Raw genomic sequence first — 13461 nt, 5'->3', positions numbered from 1 at the left:
TATCCCACCCACTAACAGGTGCCATGATGAGATCATCAGTTTTATTCACTTCACCTGTCAGTGCTCATAATGTTATGGCTGATCAGTGTGTATATATATATATACACACTGATCAGCCATATATATCAGATAGATATATATATAGGACAATGAGAGCACAGGATCCTGCTGCTGGACCACCAGAAGACTCGAAAAAACAAATTATATATATATATATATATATATATATATATATATATATATATATATATATATATATATATATATAATTTGTTTTTTCGAGTCTTCTGGTGGTCCAGCAGCAGGATCCTGTGCTCTCATTGTCCTGGCCTGGGTTTGATTCCTGGGCAGAGAGCTAACCCAGCCACTGAGGGATTAACTCTCAGTGCCAGTCTTAAGTCTGGATAAAATAAGAGGTTTGCATCACAAAGGGCATTCAGCATAAAAGCTGTGCCAAATCAAATATAGGGACTAGATGATCCCCTGTGGTGATGCTGAATATGAATCAGCCGAAAAAACAATGGTGATCAGTGATTGGTCATTTGGAACAATGGTAATCAGTGATTGGTCATATGGAACAATTTTGATCGGTAATTAGTTATTAGGAACAAAAGTTATCAGCCATTGGTCATTTGGAACAATAGTGATCAGTGATCGGTCATTTGGAACAATAGTGATCAGTGATCGGTCATTTGGAACAAATGTGATAAGTGATTGGTCATTTAGACAGTAGTGAGTCAAACAAACCTCTTAACTTGTATAAGCAGCCGCTGTGATCTGATCTGAAAGGCTGCAGGATAGACACCATCATCTTCTGAAACCTATGCTCTAGGTGAATTAGTAACTCTAAATTGGCCACAAAGGGAGCTAATCATCAGGTTTCACATGAAATTGACAAAATCTTTATTCAATCATTAATACATAAGAAATCGCTGTTTCCTGTTTTTTTATTGCTTGCTAGTGGGAACACAAGCTATGGTGAATGCCTGACTTACAGTATACACTTGGTGTACACATCCCTAGTAACACACTAAAATATTTATGCACAATTAAACACATACTAAAATATTTATACCCAAAAACACACACTGTAATTGTAGTTCATTTAAATTTAGGATTAGGTTTTGTCAGCTGGTCTGTTATGCAATACAACAATCTAATAGCAATAAATCAGTGTATGTGTGTGTTAGAGTGTGTGTGTTCTCATATTATCCTTCCACAAATCAGACTGAGACACAACATGTTATCTACCATTAGCATGACATAAGATAAACAGTAGGAAAAGATATCTGTGGTCATGAGCTTCATTTTTCTGTAAACGACATGAAAAGTGGCTTTAAGTATGTTAATGAGATATTAAGTGTGTGAGCTGATGTCGCAGGTTTAATTAGATGCTTATGGAAAGGTGAGGAGTGTGTTGTGTTGTGACTGGCTGCTTCAGGTCTTAATCAGGTAAGAATCTGCCGCTTCTCTTTTTTTCTTCTTCTGCCTTTCTTATTGTCATTCTTCCCTTCATCTCATTCTTCATTACTATCTACCCCTCACCACCCGCTCTCATTTGCATTCATTCATGTGACAGATGCTTTTAGCCAAATTGACTTTCATGCACAGTGAGGCGGAATTGAATGCCGACGCGGAGTTGTTAGAGGAGACGAGAGTGCTGTGGCATTACGGAGAGAGTGCAAGAGGTACAAAGCCGAATTGCTGTTAAACAAACAGTCGAACAACTTAACAGTTCAACAAGGGTTGGAGAAAGAGTCCAGAGTGATACATGCACTATCCACACAGTAGCCAGGCTAACCAGGCTGTTAGCCTTGAGTAGAGAGTAAGTGATGTATAGCAAACATACAAACACTAGCTGTAAACAATGCGTCTAGAATTTCGTGAAGGTTGTATGAAATCTCTAGAGCAAACAAAGCTTTAAAGACTCTTCTCACTACCACAGTGATGCATGAGGACATGTTTATGTAGCATTTCTGGAAGGAGTCTCCGGTGTAATCAGTAAGTTTTCCACCATGGGAAAGTCTACAGGGCTGTCAGGAACCACTGGGACAGTTCCCTGCCAGACCACTTGTACTTTGCACCACGCCCTACCTATTGTTCTGTTTTCCCGCCTTGTCACTTGTTCCCCATTTACCTGGATGTTTTGCCCTATATGTATATATAAGCCCTTGTGAGCCTGTGTTTGCCTGTCACTGTTGTTGTTTGTTTCCATGTGTCTAGTGTTGTCGGTCCGTATGACGCACCGTTCATGTTTTGTTTATTATGTTTAGTTTTCATTTATGTTTTGTTTAGTCCTGTCTTACCCCTGTGAATAAAGCAGGTTTAATCCTGTGCTTGGATCTGACTTTCCATGGCGTGCAGTTCCCACGGAGATCTAGGTTCAAGCCCCTTGTGGTGCGGGATGTCATACATGTCCTACCCAACATTGCTGCAGACACCCCTTTCATTGCAGTGGTATTCCCTAAGGGCAGGGTCCTCTTTCAGCAGGAAGTGCTTTGCAACACTACACAACTTGTTCAGGAATGGTTTGTAGAACATAAGGAGTTGGTGATCGTGTTGAATTGGACTTCAATTTCCACAGATCTCAATCCGATCAAGCGTCTGTAGGATGTCCTGGACAAACAAGTCCAATCCATGGAGGTTCTACCTCACAGCTTACAGGATTTAAAGGTTCTGCTGCTTGCTCTTGGTGTCAGATACAACAGCACACCTTCAGAGGTCTTGCGGATTGATGGGTCAGAACTCTTTTAATAGCACAAATCAAACCTACACAAGGTTAAACATGTGGATTTAATATGATGTCTGATTAGCGTAGGTTTTACAAAAGTGTATAGTTTTTATAGGTGCTCCAGAGACGAAAAATTCAAATTAATGTTTTACCGTTAAGGTTTTCACTATACATAACATAATTTTACATAAATTAAAAAAAAAATGTACTTGTTGGGAATTTGCTGCGGAATAATTGGTGCTGTTATTGGAAAATAATCAACCTCTAGTTGCTAGTAACATTAACATCACTTTCAGTTGGTCATATCATACCAGCCTGCTATTGATTATTTTTCTATAACAACATACCCAAATGTGTTTTGTTCCTTACAGTACGTATGTCATTGCTTCCCATTTTCTTTCACATTTTACAGTCTTTGATAAAATCTTGCTTGTAGGTTCTTTGGATAGTCCTACAGTGATGATCTACAACTTGGATCTCTGCTCTGAAAGAGGAACACTGTGTGATATGGTTCTACATAAACCCTTAATGGATCCAAATTCACTGAGTTTATTCATTTGTCTTTTTATAAATGTGTAGTAAATGGGGTGGAGGATGGGTCTAGACAATTTGGTGAAATCTTGGGGTGGAAGTGACAAAACTTGGCGGAGCAGGAAGGCTTAGATTGGTGTATGGAGCAGATCAACCTGCATAGACTGAACACACACATACACATACCAAACAAAACATGATGCATACCAACATCTCACGGGTTGTTACAGCAAAATATATATGACACAGCTTTTTCTAAACAACATCACATTCTCGTCTGGAATCCACGGTGCTGAGTCTAGCTCTGTAAATCTTAGTTTCTTGCTGATAAGCATCATTTTGTTTGCATTGTTAAATGTGCACTCAAATCAGAGGTTCCTGAAGCTCACCTTGGGTGACCGTTAATGTCTAGCAATTAACCTATTACCATTCTGACCATGTTTGATTGAGCAAACAGATGATGGTCTGTCGTCTGCTTCAGTTCATCAGCATGAATCTGGCTGCATGTGCCTTGCTTTCTTAATAGAAGCCTTGATTATGGAGTCACGTAGAGGCAGTGAACCACTGAAGCAAGAGACATACTATGTTTTCGGACAGGTTCAATTATCAGAACGCATGTGCAATTATAGCAAACCAGCAGTATCCATGTGTTTTTAATCTATCTCATTTATTCTCTTATTCTTTCCTGGGCTTTCTTCTTGCTTAGCTGTAGCTAAAAAAAAAAAGGGATATTCTTTAAGACAGATACCATGCTCTTATCTGTTTACACTTGGATGTGTTCCGGACATATGAATATTATTGGGAATATTATTTCTGTGTGATGTGCATGCATGAGAAGCTTTCTTTCAAACAAGACTACCAGGGCCTTAAGAAAAGGGGCAAAGTAATATATCATATATAAAGCAACATTGTATTAGTAATGTCAATAAACCAATTAAAACAGCAGGTACAACAGTTACCAGTCACAGTAAGTGCCATGAATTAGCTCCTTTTTGAGGGAACAGGGCCTTCCACTGTTTCAAATATGAACTAATAAGTAGCCTTTTTTGTTAACAGCTCCAGAGGGGCAATATTAGGCAGGTGGTTTTAAGGTTATGGCGGGTTGGTGTATGGAGTAAATAATATGATTTGGGGGCAGAGGCAGCTTAGTGGAACAATGGTGGCTCAAGTGGTTAAGGCTCTGGGTTGTTGATCGGAGGATCTGCCCCAGCACCACCAAGCTCCAATGTTGGGCAATTGAGCAAGGCCCTTAACCCTCTCTGCTTCAGGGGTGCTGTATCATAGCTACCCCTGTGCTCTGACCCCAACTTCCTCAGCTGGGATATGTGAAGAAAAGAATTCCACTGTGCTTTAATGTATCTGTGGCGATAATAAAGGCTTCATGCCCCCAGTTCTTCTCGTGATTAAGGTATTGGACTACTAAACAAAAGGTTGTGAGTTCGAATCCCAGGTCCACCAAGCTGCTACTACTGGGCCCTTGAGCAAGGCTTTTAACCCCCAATTTCTCAGTTATATAAAATGAGATAAAAGTCGCTCTGGATAAGGGCATGTGCCAAATGCTGTAAATGTAATATAAGATAAAGGGTGACAGCCCAAGAAATAACCCACTTATTGTATTTTAGCTAAAGAAACTCACTTGGAGAGCAGGCACTGTACTGTAGTGTATTGTATAGAGAAAACTATCTGTAGGAGGTACCAAGGCTGAACAAGTTTAGAAAAACTAACAAACATATCAATCATTCTAAAAGAGCTCATCTTTATTGTATTCTAATATTACCCAAGAATTGCCTTGTTATTTTTAATACACTATTTTTATAAGCTTTATTACCACCCTACAGGATATAAACACAATTATTAAGCAACGGGAAGTGCTTTTTTAAGAACCTGACTTGCTCTTTCCATCCCGTCCCACATACACGCATTCCCATTCACTCTGAGCGACAGATGTGATTGGCAGATTTCGAAGCATGAAAAGAACACAAGCCTATTTTCTCTCCACTGTTTTCCTTCATATTTTTATAAAAAAGTGACAGCCTGCGCTCATCTTTATCCAACCGTATTTGAATATCCACCACAGACCACTATTTTCCTGTAAACACTTTTGTCTCTAGCACTGAGTAAGGAAAAGTGGTGTGTGTATGTTCATTGTGCTTCCACACCCCCCCTTCTCCTCGTCTCGGCTCCGATTGGCCATGGCTGCTATGACGCATTAATAGCGGCGACAGTAATTGACGCTAAATGTCAGTCTGTTTTGTTGATTCCCAGTGAAGAGGCGGAGGGGTGGCATAAGATTGACAGAGAAGATTTATGAATGAACAAGACAATGCACGCATCATATTTCGGCTCGCTCAGGGCGAGCTGTCTCCAACCAGATGAATTTAGAACCAAGACCTTTAAAATACGATAAGTGGGTGATTTATTGTGCCATGACATACCAGTCGTTCGTCAAGGAAGGGATTTGGGGGGGATTTTCTATGACAGGTGAGTCATAGAAAGCAGGCAAGATAAGAAGAATGTTAAAAATAACACGGAAATCTTCCTCCAGTGGTACACAAAAAGCAGAGTGAAAATAATCCTTGTATATCATAAACAAACAGCCTGACAGGCATGAAATAATCACAACATGGCCGCTAGATTCTAGAAAAAAGTTTTACTCTAAATAATTATAATATTGTTAATACAGTGGAACGACTTTAATTTGTTCTTTAGGCAAAAATTTTATTGCAAAACAAATTTTTTCCATCAGAAATAATGTAAATGCAGATAATCCATTCCAGCCGCTCAAAATTATGACCAATATGACCAATACGAAGCGTATGTAAACTGTACGGCTTCTTACAGAGAACTGACCAAAGCCAAGCGCTCCATGTCAAGGGTTCTCACAGGAAGTCGTGCCACCAAGCTTGGGCTAAAAATAGAAAAGACCGCCCACACCACCAATCTGTCAACAAAAAAACGCCCGAAAAATCACCTAGCTTTTGAACGCATGCTGAAGGCAATGTTAATATCATGGGTTGACTTTCACTGACTGAAAAGAAATAATTCGCTTGGCTTTCCACTGACACAAACAAGTTTTGAACGGCTCCTGGGCGTATGCTTAACTTAGCTGGCGTTCCATTTGCTTTGTGCAAATGTCTTGTAAAATTTAAATTCGTAAGGTGAAAATTCCTAAGTAAGGGCATTTGTATGCCGAGATTCCTCCCTAATAGTTTCTAGCGATTGTTTTAAATACAAGATTTGGGTTACAGAATACGTTAACACCGACAAATGCTAAATGTCAGCTTCAATAACCCAAAAGTAATGTTAATCAACTAACATAGTAAGTTAACACGTATTGTATTAGTTACTGCTTGTTTCGGTGTTAACCCATTTCACATTGGCTTGTAGGTTTATTTACAAGCTAAATTACTGTGAGTTACTATATACACATAACTCTGGTCTCTGTGGTTTAGATATTTTTTCATTTTGAATACTGTGTGCTTTGTTATAATTCTCCTTGTGTTACTAGCTTTTATAGTTTGAGATTGCCTGAGTGTTTGGAGTTTGATCATGGATTTGCCTGAATTAACAACATCCCTGCCATGTTGGTAATTCATAGGGGACAAAATGACTTACAGCTAGCTGCCTCTGGCTTTTTTGTGATAAAGTATACACCAAGCAGTCATAATGTTATAACCACCTGTCTAATATTGTGATGGTCCCAGATGTGCTGCCAGAGCAGCTCTGACCTGTCGAGGCATGGACTTCACAAGACCTCTGAAGGTGTGCCGTGGTATCTGACACCAAGATGCTAGGAGCAGATATTTTAAGTCTTGCAAGTTGCAAGCTGGGGTCTCCATGGATCAGACTTGTCTGTCCAGCATGTCCTACAGATATTCGATCAGGGAATTTGAAGGACGAGTAAAGACTTTAAACTCTTTGTTATTTTCTTCAAACCATTCCTGCACATTTTTTGCAATGTAGCAGGAGACATTATCCTACTGAAAGAGGTCATTGCCATTAGGGTATACCTTTGACATAAAGGGGTTTACTTGATCTGTAACAATGTTTAGGTAGGTGATAAGTAACATCCACATGAATGCCAGGATCCATGGTTTCTCAACAGACCATTGCCCAGAGCATCACACTGCCTCCACCAACTTGCCTCCTCCTCCTACTGCTCTCTTCCCCAGTGAAGCAGCACACATTCACCTAACCATACACATGATGCAAATGTGATTCAACAGACCAGGCCACCTTCTTTCTTTCATTGCTCCATGAGTCAGTTTTGATGCTCACATGCCCATTTTAGGCTCTTTCGGGGGTCAGCATGGGTGCTCTGATTAGTCTGCACCTGCATAGTGGTGATTTAAATCTTGTATTTTTTGAAAGACACTTTTTTAGGGTCTTATGGACACCGTGCATGGGAGATATACGCTATATTGCCAAAAGATTTGGGACGTCTGCCTGTACATGCACATGATGTAATATGGAGTTGTCTCACCCTTTGCAGCTATAACAGCTTCAACTCTTCTGGGAAGGCTTTCCACAAGGTTTAGGAATGTGTTTATGGGAATTTTTGACCATTCCTCTAGAAGCGCATTTGTGAGGTCAGGCACTGATGTTGGACAAGAAGGCCTGGCTCACAGTCTCCGCTCTAATTCATCCCAAAGTTGTTCTTCTTGTTGAGATCAGGACTCCGGTCAAGGTTCTCCACATTAAACTCGCTCATCCTTGTCTTTATGGGCCTTGCTTTTTGCACCGGTGTGCAGTCATGTTGGAACAGAAGGGGTCATCCCCAAAGTTGGGAGCACAAAATTGTCCAAAATGTCTTGGTATGCTGAAGCATTAAGAGTTCCTTTCACTGGAACTAAGGGGCCAAGCCCAACCCCTGAAAAACAACACCTAAATTCAATGATTTAGAGGGGTGTCCCAAAACTTTTGGGAATATAGTGTGTATTGCTTAAAAAGTTGAATCTGATGACTGGTGTTTCTACTACAGTCTGCTGCCCTTTTATTTGCAACCTTTATAGATTTGTTTTGGTTTTCCAAACCCACTAATAACCACTTTTGTGAATGACTTTTTTAAATAATTTTAATTGTGTTGCACGAGAACTAATTTGGCCTGTTTTGCTGCTAAATAAATCAAACAGACGAGAACATTTAGCAAAAAGGAAGGCTTTGTTCATTTATTTTGGCTGTGGAAAGAGATCATTTGGACGAGTAAGGCACAATTTTAGTAATAGACGGTTTTCTGCCAGGGCTCCAGCGGGGGTGCAGGTATTCATGACACCATTACATGGGCTGGGTGGTGCTAAAAATATGATCCGCTTCACTGTGGTGTAGTGGGTACAGATGGCACCCGCCTGCTTGTACGCATGTGTGAGAAAGCGGGTGATGAGTAATGGGCAAGGGGCATCTCAACCTTACACTTAATTACGATAGTCTTTATATAGTGAGCAGTGGCACTAAAAGTAGAGCCCAGCTGTGCACTATTTTTGAGCAGCACGCAAATGAAAATTTGTTTCATTACCCCGGTTGAGCTGCATGGAATCATGGGTCAGTGAAAGGAAGCTTGACATAACAGTGTGAACTCATTTCCTCTTTTATCAAAAGCAGCAGAAACACCTGAGATGGAAGAAAGGATTAGTTAGACGCATGCTGAGGAAGCACCAGTTGTGCATAAATTCTGCTTTTCAAAACACTCGGTCATGATTCTCATGATTTGTTCACTGCTTAGTAATGGACGCCCCACTGACCAGCAATTATATTGTACAGATCATTGTTATACTGTACATAACATTGCAAAGGCACATTCCATATAAAGAAAAAGACAGTAGATCTTATTTATATGTATTAATAGTTAAAACAGGGTGCTTATTATTGGCTTTAGATATCACATTAGATAACATGAATTTTACTTTATGTACAAGTCCAGTGCCTTGCATGTGTATTCATCCCCTTGAACGAATTCACATTTTGTAGTGTTATAATCTGGAGGTGAAATTAATGTTAAGCTTCATAAAGCTAAGCTTTGTGAAAGAGAAGTGTGAAGAAAACTCATTTGGAGACACAGCAAAAACGAGGTTCTCAGGTGTAAGGAGACCAAAAAGAAACTTTTTGGCCATTGCAGGAAGTGTTATCTATAGTGGGTGAGAACAACGGCTGAACCATGAAGCATAGAGGGCATTGTGTGGAAGCTTTTCATTAACTGGGAAACTGTTCAGGGTTGAGGTTGAGAGGAAAATGGATAAAATGCAAGGCAGTCATAAAAGAGAAACTGTTCTACTCTTTAGAAGACTTGACACTGGCCCCATTGGCCCGGAGGTTCCCCTTCCTATAAGATAATCCTGCCAAAGCTCAATTGCAGTGATTCAAAACCAAGAACCTGAATGACCCAGTTGGGAGGCCCAGGTGGACCTCAGTCCATTTGAGAATCTGTGGCAAAACTTTATTTGCTATTCACCAATGATCTCTAATCACTTTGACAAAGTCTGAACAATATTTCCAAACAAAATATTATACTCTGGTGTGGACCAAAACCAGAGCAAGGTGAGTGAGTGTTGGAATTTGTGGCACAGCATGGTGGACGTTTGCATTTACATTACAGAGGAATGCTTCTTACCTAGAGGGACATATGAGGGGACATTGTGGGGATCCTTACCTATTTCACACAAACTTGACCCAGGTGTCCCCCAAAGTTCAGCGTTAGGTCCTCTTCTGTTCTTCCTCTTTTTCCCCGGTTTTTCAAGTAGGTCATATCCTCTTCTATGCTGATCAACTCATTTTCTCCTCAGGCTCTTATGTTTGTGCACAGATCTCTGAATATCTGGCAGACAATTAGTTGAAACAAAATCCCAGTAAGACTGAGATTCTCTACATCCCTGGAGATGCATCCCCTTCAAGACCAAGATATGAGGATCTCCCTGGACAACACTCAGATCACAGCATCTGAGTGTACAGAGCCTTAGAACAGGATAGTTCTATCCTTCTTGCCTCAGGTTGCTAAAACAAATCATTCAGGTATCTCCTGAAAAGCCAGCATTTCCACAGAGGCCACTTAGGTGCTTGTTCTGTCCATTGTTACATCAAGATTAAACTAAAAACTAAAACCCTAAAACCCTAACTAAACTAAAACCCTAACCCTAACCCAGCCTGAGCAGGTCTGCCTAAGAACGCTGTCCAATGCTGGCAACTACTCCAGAATTGCTGTGTTTCCTCTGATGGCTTCCTGTAGCTGCCCACATTACCTCAAAATGTTAGTTTAAAAGTAAGAAAAACAAGTTCATTAGCAAAGCATTTTGTAGACAGCCTTCAGCAACAGAGGGTCATTTATGTGACAGTGACATTTATGGTACTTATGCTTGACTATGCTGTGCAGTAATTGCTCTCTTACAGCCTGTTGTGCATCTCCTGTTCTTTTTTCTGGTTAGACAGTCATTGTCGTTTCCAGGTCTATCATCCCAAACCAGGCAGATATCGACACATGGTGGACTTATTTACTTTTCCTGTGCAATCATTTGTCTAGAGGACTATCTACTAGGCCTCTCTAAATCTCACATTAAAGCACTGCTAATTTGTACTTCCTAGACAGAAAATAAAACAACTTTACACACTCCCCAGTCATTACTTTCTCTCTTAACATCTAATCAATTCCCTTCACAGACAATCCATCATGCTCTCATAGCCCCATTCAGCTCATCTTTACTTTTGTCTAATTAATATCCTGCAGAGACAGAGAGAGGAGAGAGAGAGAGAGAGAGAGAGAGAGAGAGAGAGAAAGAAAGAAAGAAAGAAAGAAAGAAAGAAAGAAAGAGGGGAGGAGGGCGAGAGAGAGAGAGAGGGAGAGAGAGAGAGGAGAGAGAGAGAGAGAAAGAAAGAAAGAAAGAAAGAAAGAAAGAAAGAGGGGAGGAGGGCAAGAGAGAGAGAGAGGGAGAGAGAGGAGAGAGAGAGAGATTTTCATATCTTCAACAGGAAATCCATATCTGGAGTTGGCCAAGTCGACCGAACTGTTGCCATGGGAACCATTGCCAGCTGTTGACCGTTGCACGGCCGGGCTTTCAGCAAACGCTCAGGGAAAACTAAAAGAACTCCATTATATAAGCATAACTTTCCTCTCGCTCTGTCTTCCTTTCTCTCTCTCTCTCTCTCTCTCTCTCTCTCTCTCTCTCTTTCTCTCTCTTTCTATGACGCAGGTGATTTGCAAAGTGCAAGGAAAAGTTCAGGCACTATTCATCAAACTCAGTGTGCTCTGCAAATTCATCTTCTGAACTGCACTAAACTCAAACCCAAAGGCTAGAAGGTGACTGTGTAATGTCTGGGTTACACATTGCATGGTCTGAGATTAAACATTCTGCTAGAGGCTTTTAGCGCTTTTGTTTTAGATTGTATTTCTGCAGTTTATGCATGGTGCATGCACTAAGTATGCACTGGTGCAAAGGTTCCATGTGCAACATGTGCAACGTGCATCATGCTCTTTGCAGAAAGTCCTGCTTATAAGCCCAAGTTCCAGTTTTGCTGTAAGGGTTTAACCCAGACTTCTAGTATCTTATAGCACAATGCTGCACAAACAGTCCACATCATTGCACTATTCCTTCACTTCTTAAACGTTTTCCTGCTAGTTCTGTAAGACGTGTGCTTGACTCCACAAAACAGAAAGCAGACAGAACACCAACTCAGCAACCTCTTCTGCACAGACAAAGAATAAGGTCTTTGCTAAATCACTCTTCTCGCACCGGAGCGTTAGTCTCCAGAGGGTAAACCCATTAGGCGATCCCTCTCTCATCATTTTGTCATTTTCAAAATTAGAATTGCATCAGGGTATACAGGAGGTACAAGAGAAAGAGATGGGAAAAAAAGTATTTGGCTGCTCAAACAGACCAGTCAGTTAGTTTTGTGGGGTTTTTTTTACTTCACTTCCGGTGAGACAAACCAGACTTCTGTCTCCACCTACTGACGATACTGAGTATTGCAACCACTCAGACTGCAACAAGTGCAGTGACTTACCTGAAGAAAATGTGGGGATTTGTGGTGTGTGTTGTTTTTGTTGTTGCTGTTTGTTTGTTTGTTTGTTTGTTTGTTAGCTAGTTTGTTTCTTTGGGTTTTTTTCTTTGTGTGAGGAGTTTTATTTCTGTTTATTTATTTGCTCAGTCAGGACACGATTATTTGTATTGCTTTTTGTTTTGATTTTTGGTTTTCTTCATAGGGGAATTTGTTTTTGTTTGCTGATGGGTATTTTTGCTGTTTTTTTTTTAACTTTTTTGTTTACTGAGTGGTGATGTTTATTTTTTTTGTTTACTTTGTATTTGGTGTTTTTATGTTTGTTTTGTTTTGTTTGTGTTTTTGTTTGGGAGACATTGTTTGCATATAGGGCTAGTAATGTATTTATATTATACATAAATAAATAAACATTTTGTTATTATTACTATTATTATTATTATTATTATTATTACTAATTGTTTAATTAATTTAGTATTATTTTAAAATATGTTGTTATTATTATTATTATTATTATTATTATTATTATTAGCACACCCCTCATTAGCAAGGATTCAGCAACATCCCTAATAAATAATCTTTATCTCTGAATAAACATGAAGTATGTGTTGTATGAGAGCCACACTGAACTGATCCTGCTAATCAGTTCCTCTCCATTTATATTTACGGCATTCAGCAGACCACCACCACGTACAAAATTGCTCTAATGATGTACGCTGCACTTGCTGGGATTACGAGTGTCAGATGTGGCTAAGTCTCTCTACCAGAGCCAGGCTGTCTGAGGGGAAGTACACAATGAAAGCAAATTTACTGGCAGAAATTTTTTACTCCAATTTTCCGTGTAAAGAAGAGAGCACTTCTCTTCAGTTCAGCTGCTTTTGCCATTATGTAACTCACAAGCAGACTAATCCAGACTCAGAACGCTACCTCTGATGACCTTAGGGCAGCTCCGCCTCCAAACAAAATGAATAAATAAATAAATAAATAAATAACAGCAGTATCTTTCTGTTTTCCATGCAGCAAACTGATTAACTGTAAAAATAAATAAATAAATAAATAAATTCCAGTATCCAAGGCTACAGATCAAATGTCTGTCTGATAACTAGCTAAACTAGAAGGCTAGCTGGCTGTCAGGAACAGCTGGACAGGCCCGGAGAGGGCGCTGACAGGTGAACCTTGGAAGCCTGCTTCTTTGTGTGTATTTTGTGCCACGCCTTTCCCAT

This window comes from Hemibagrus wyckioides, linkage group LG14 (genome assembly GCF_019097595.1).
Source record: "Hemibagrus wyckioides isolate EC202008001 linkage group LG14, SWU_Hwy_1.0, whole genome shotgun sequence".
In the NCBI taxonomy this organism is placed as follows: Eukaryota; Metazoa; Chordata; class Actinopteri; order Siluriformes; family Bagridae; genus Hemibagrus; species Hemibagrus wyckioides.
This window is presented reverse-complemented; position numbering follows the sequence as displayed.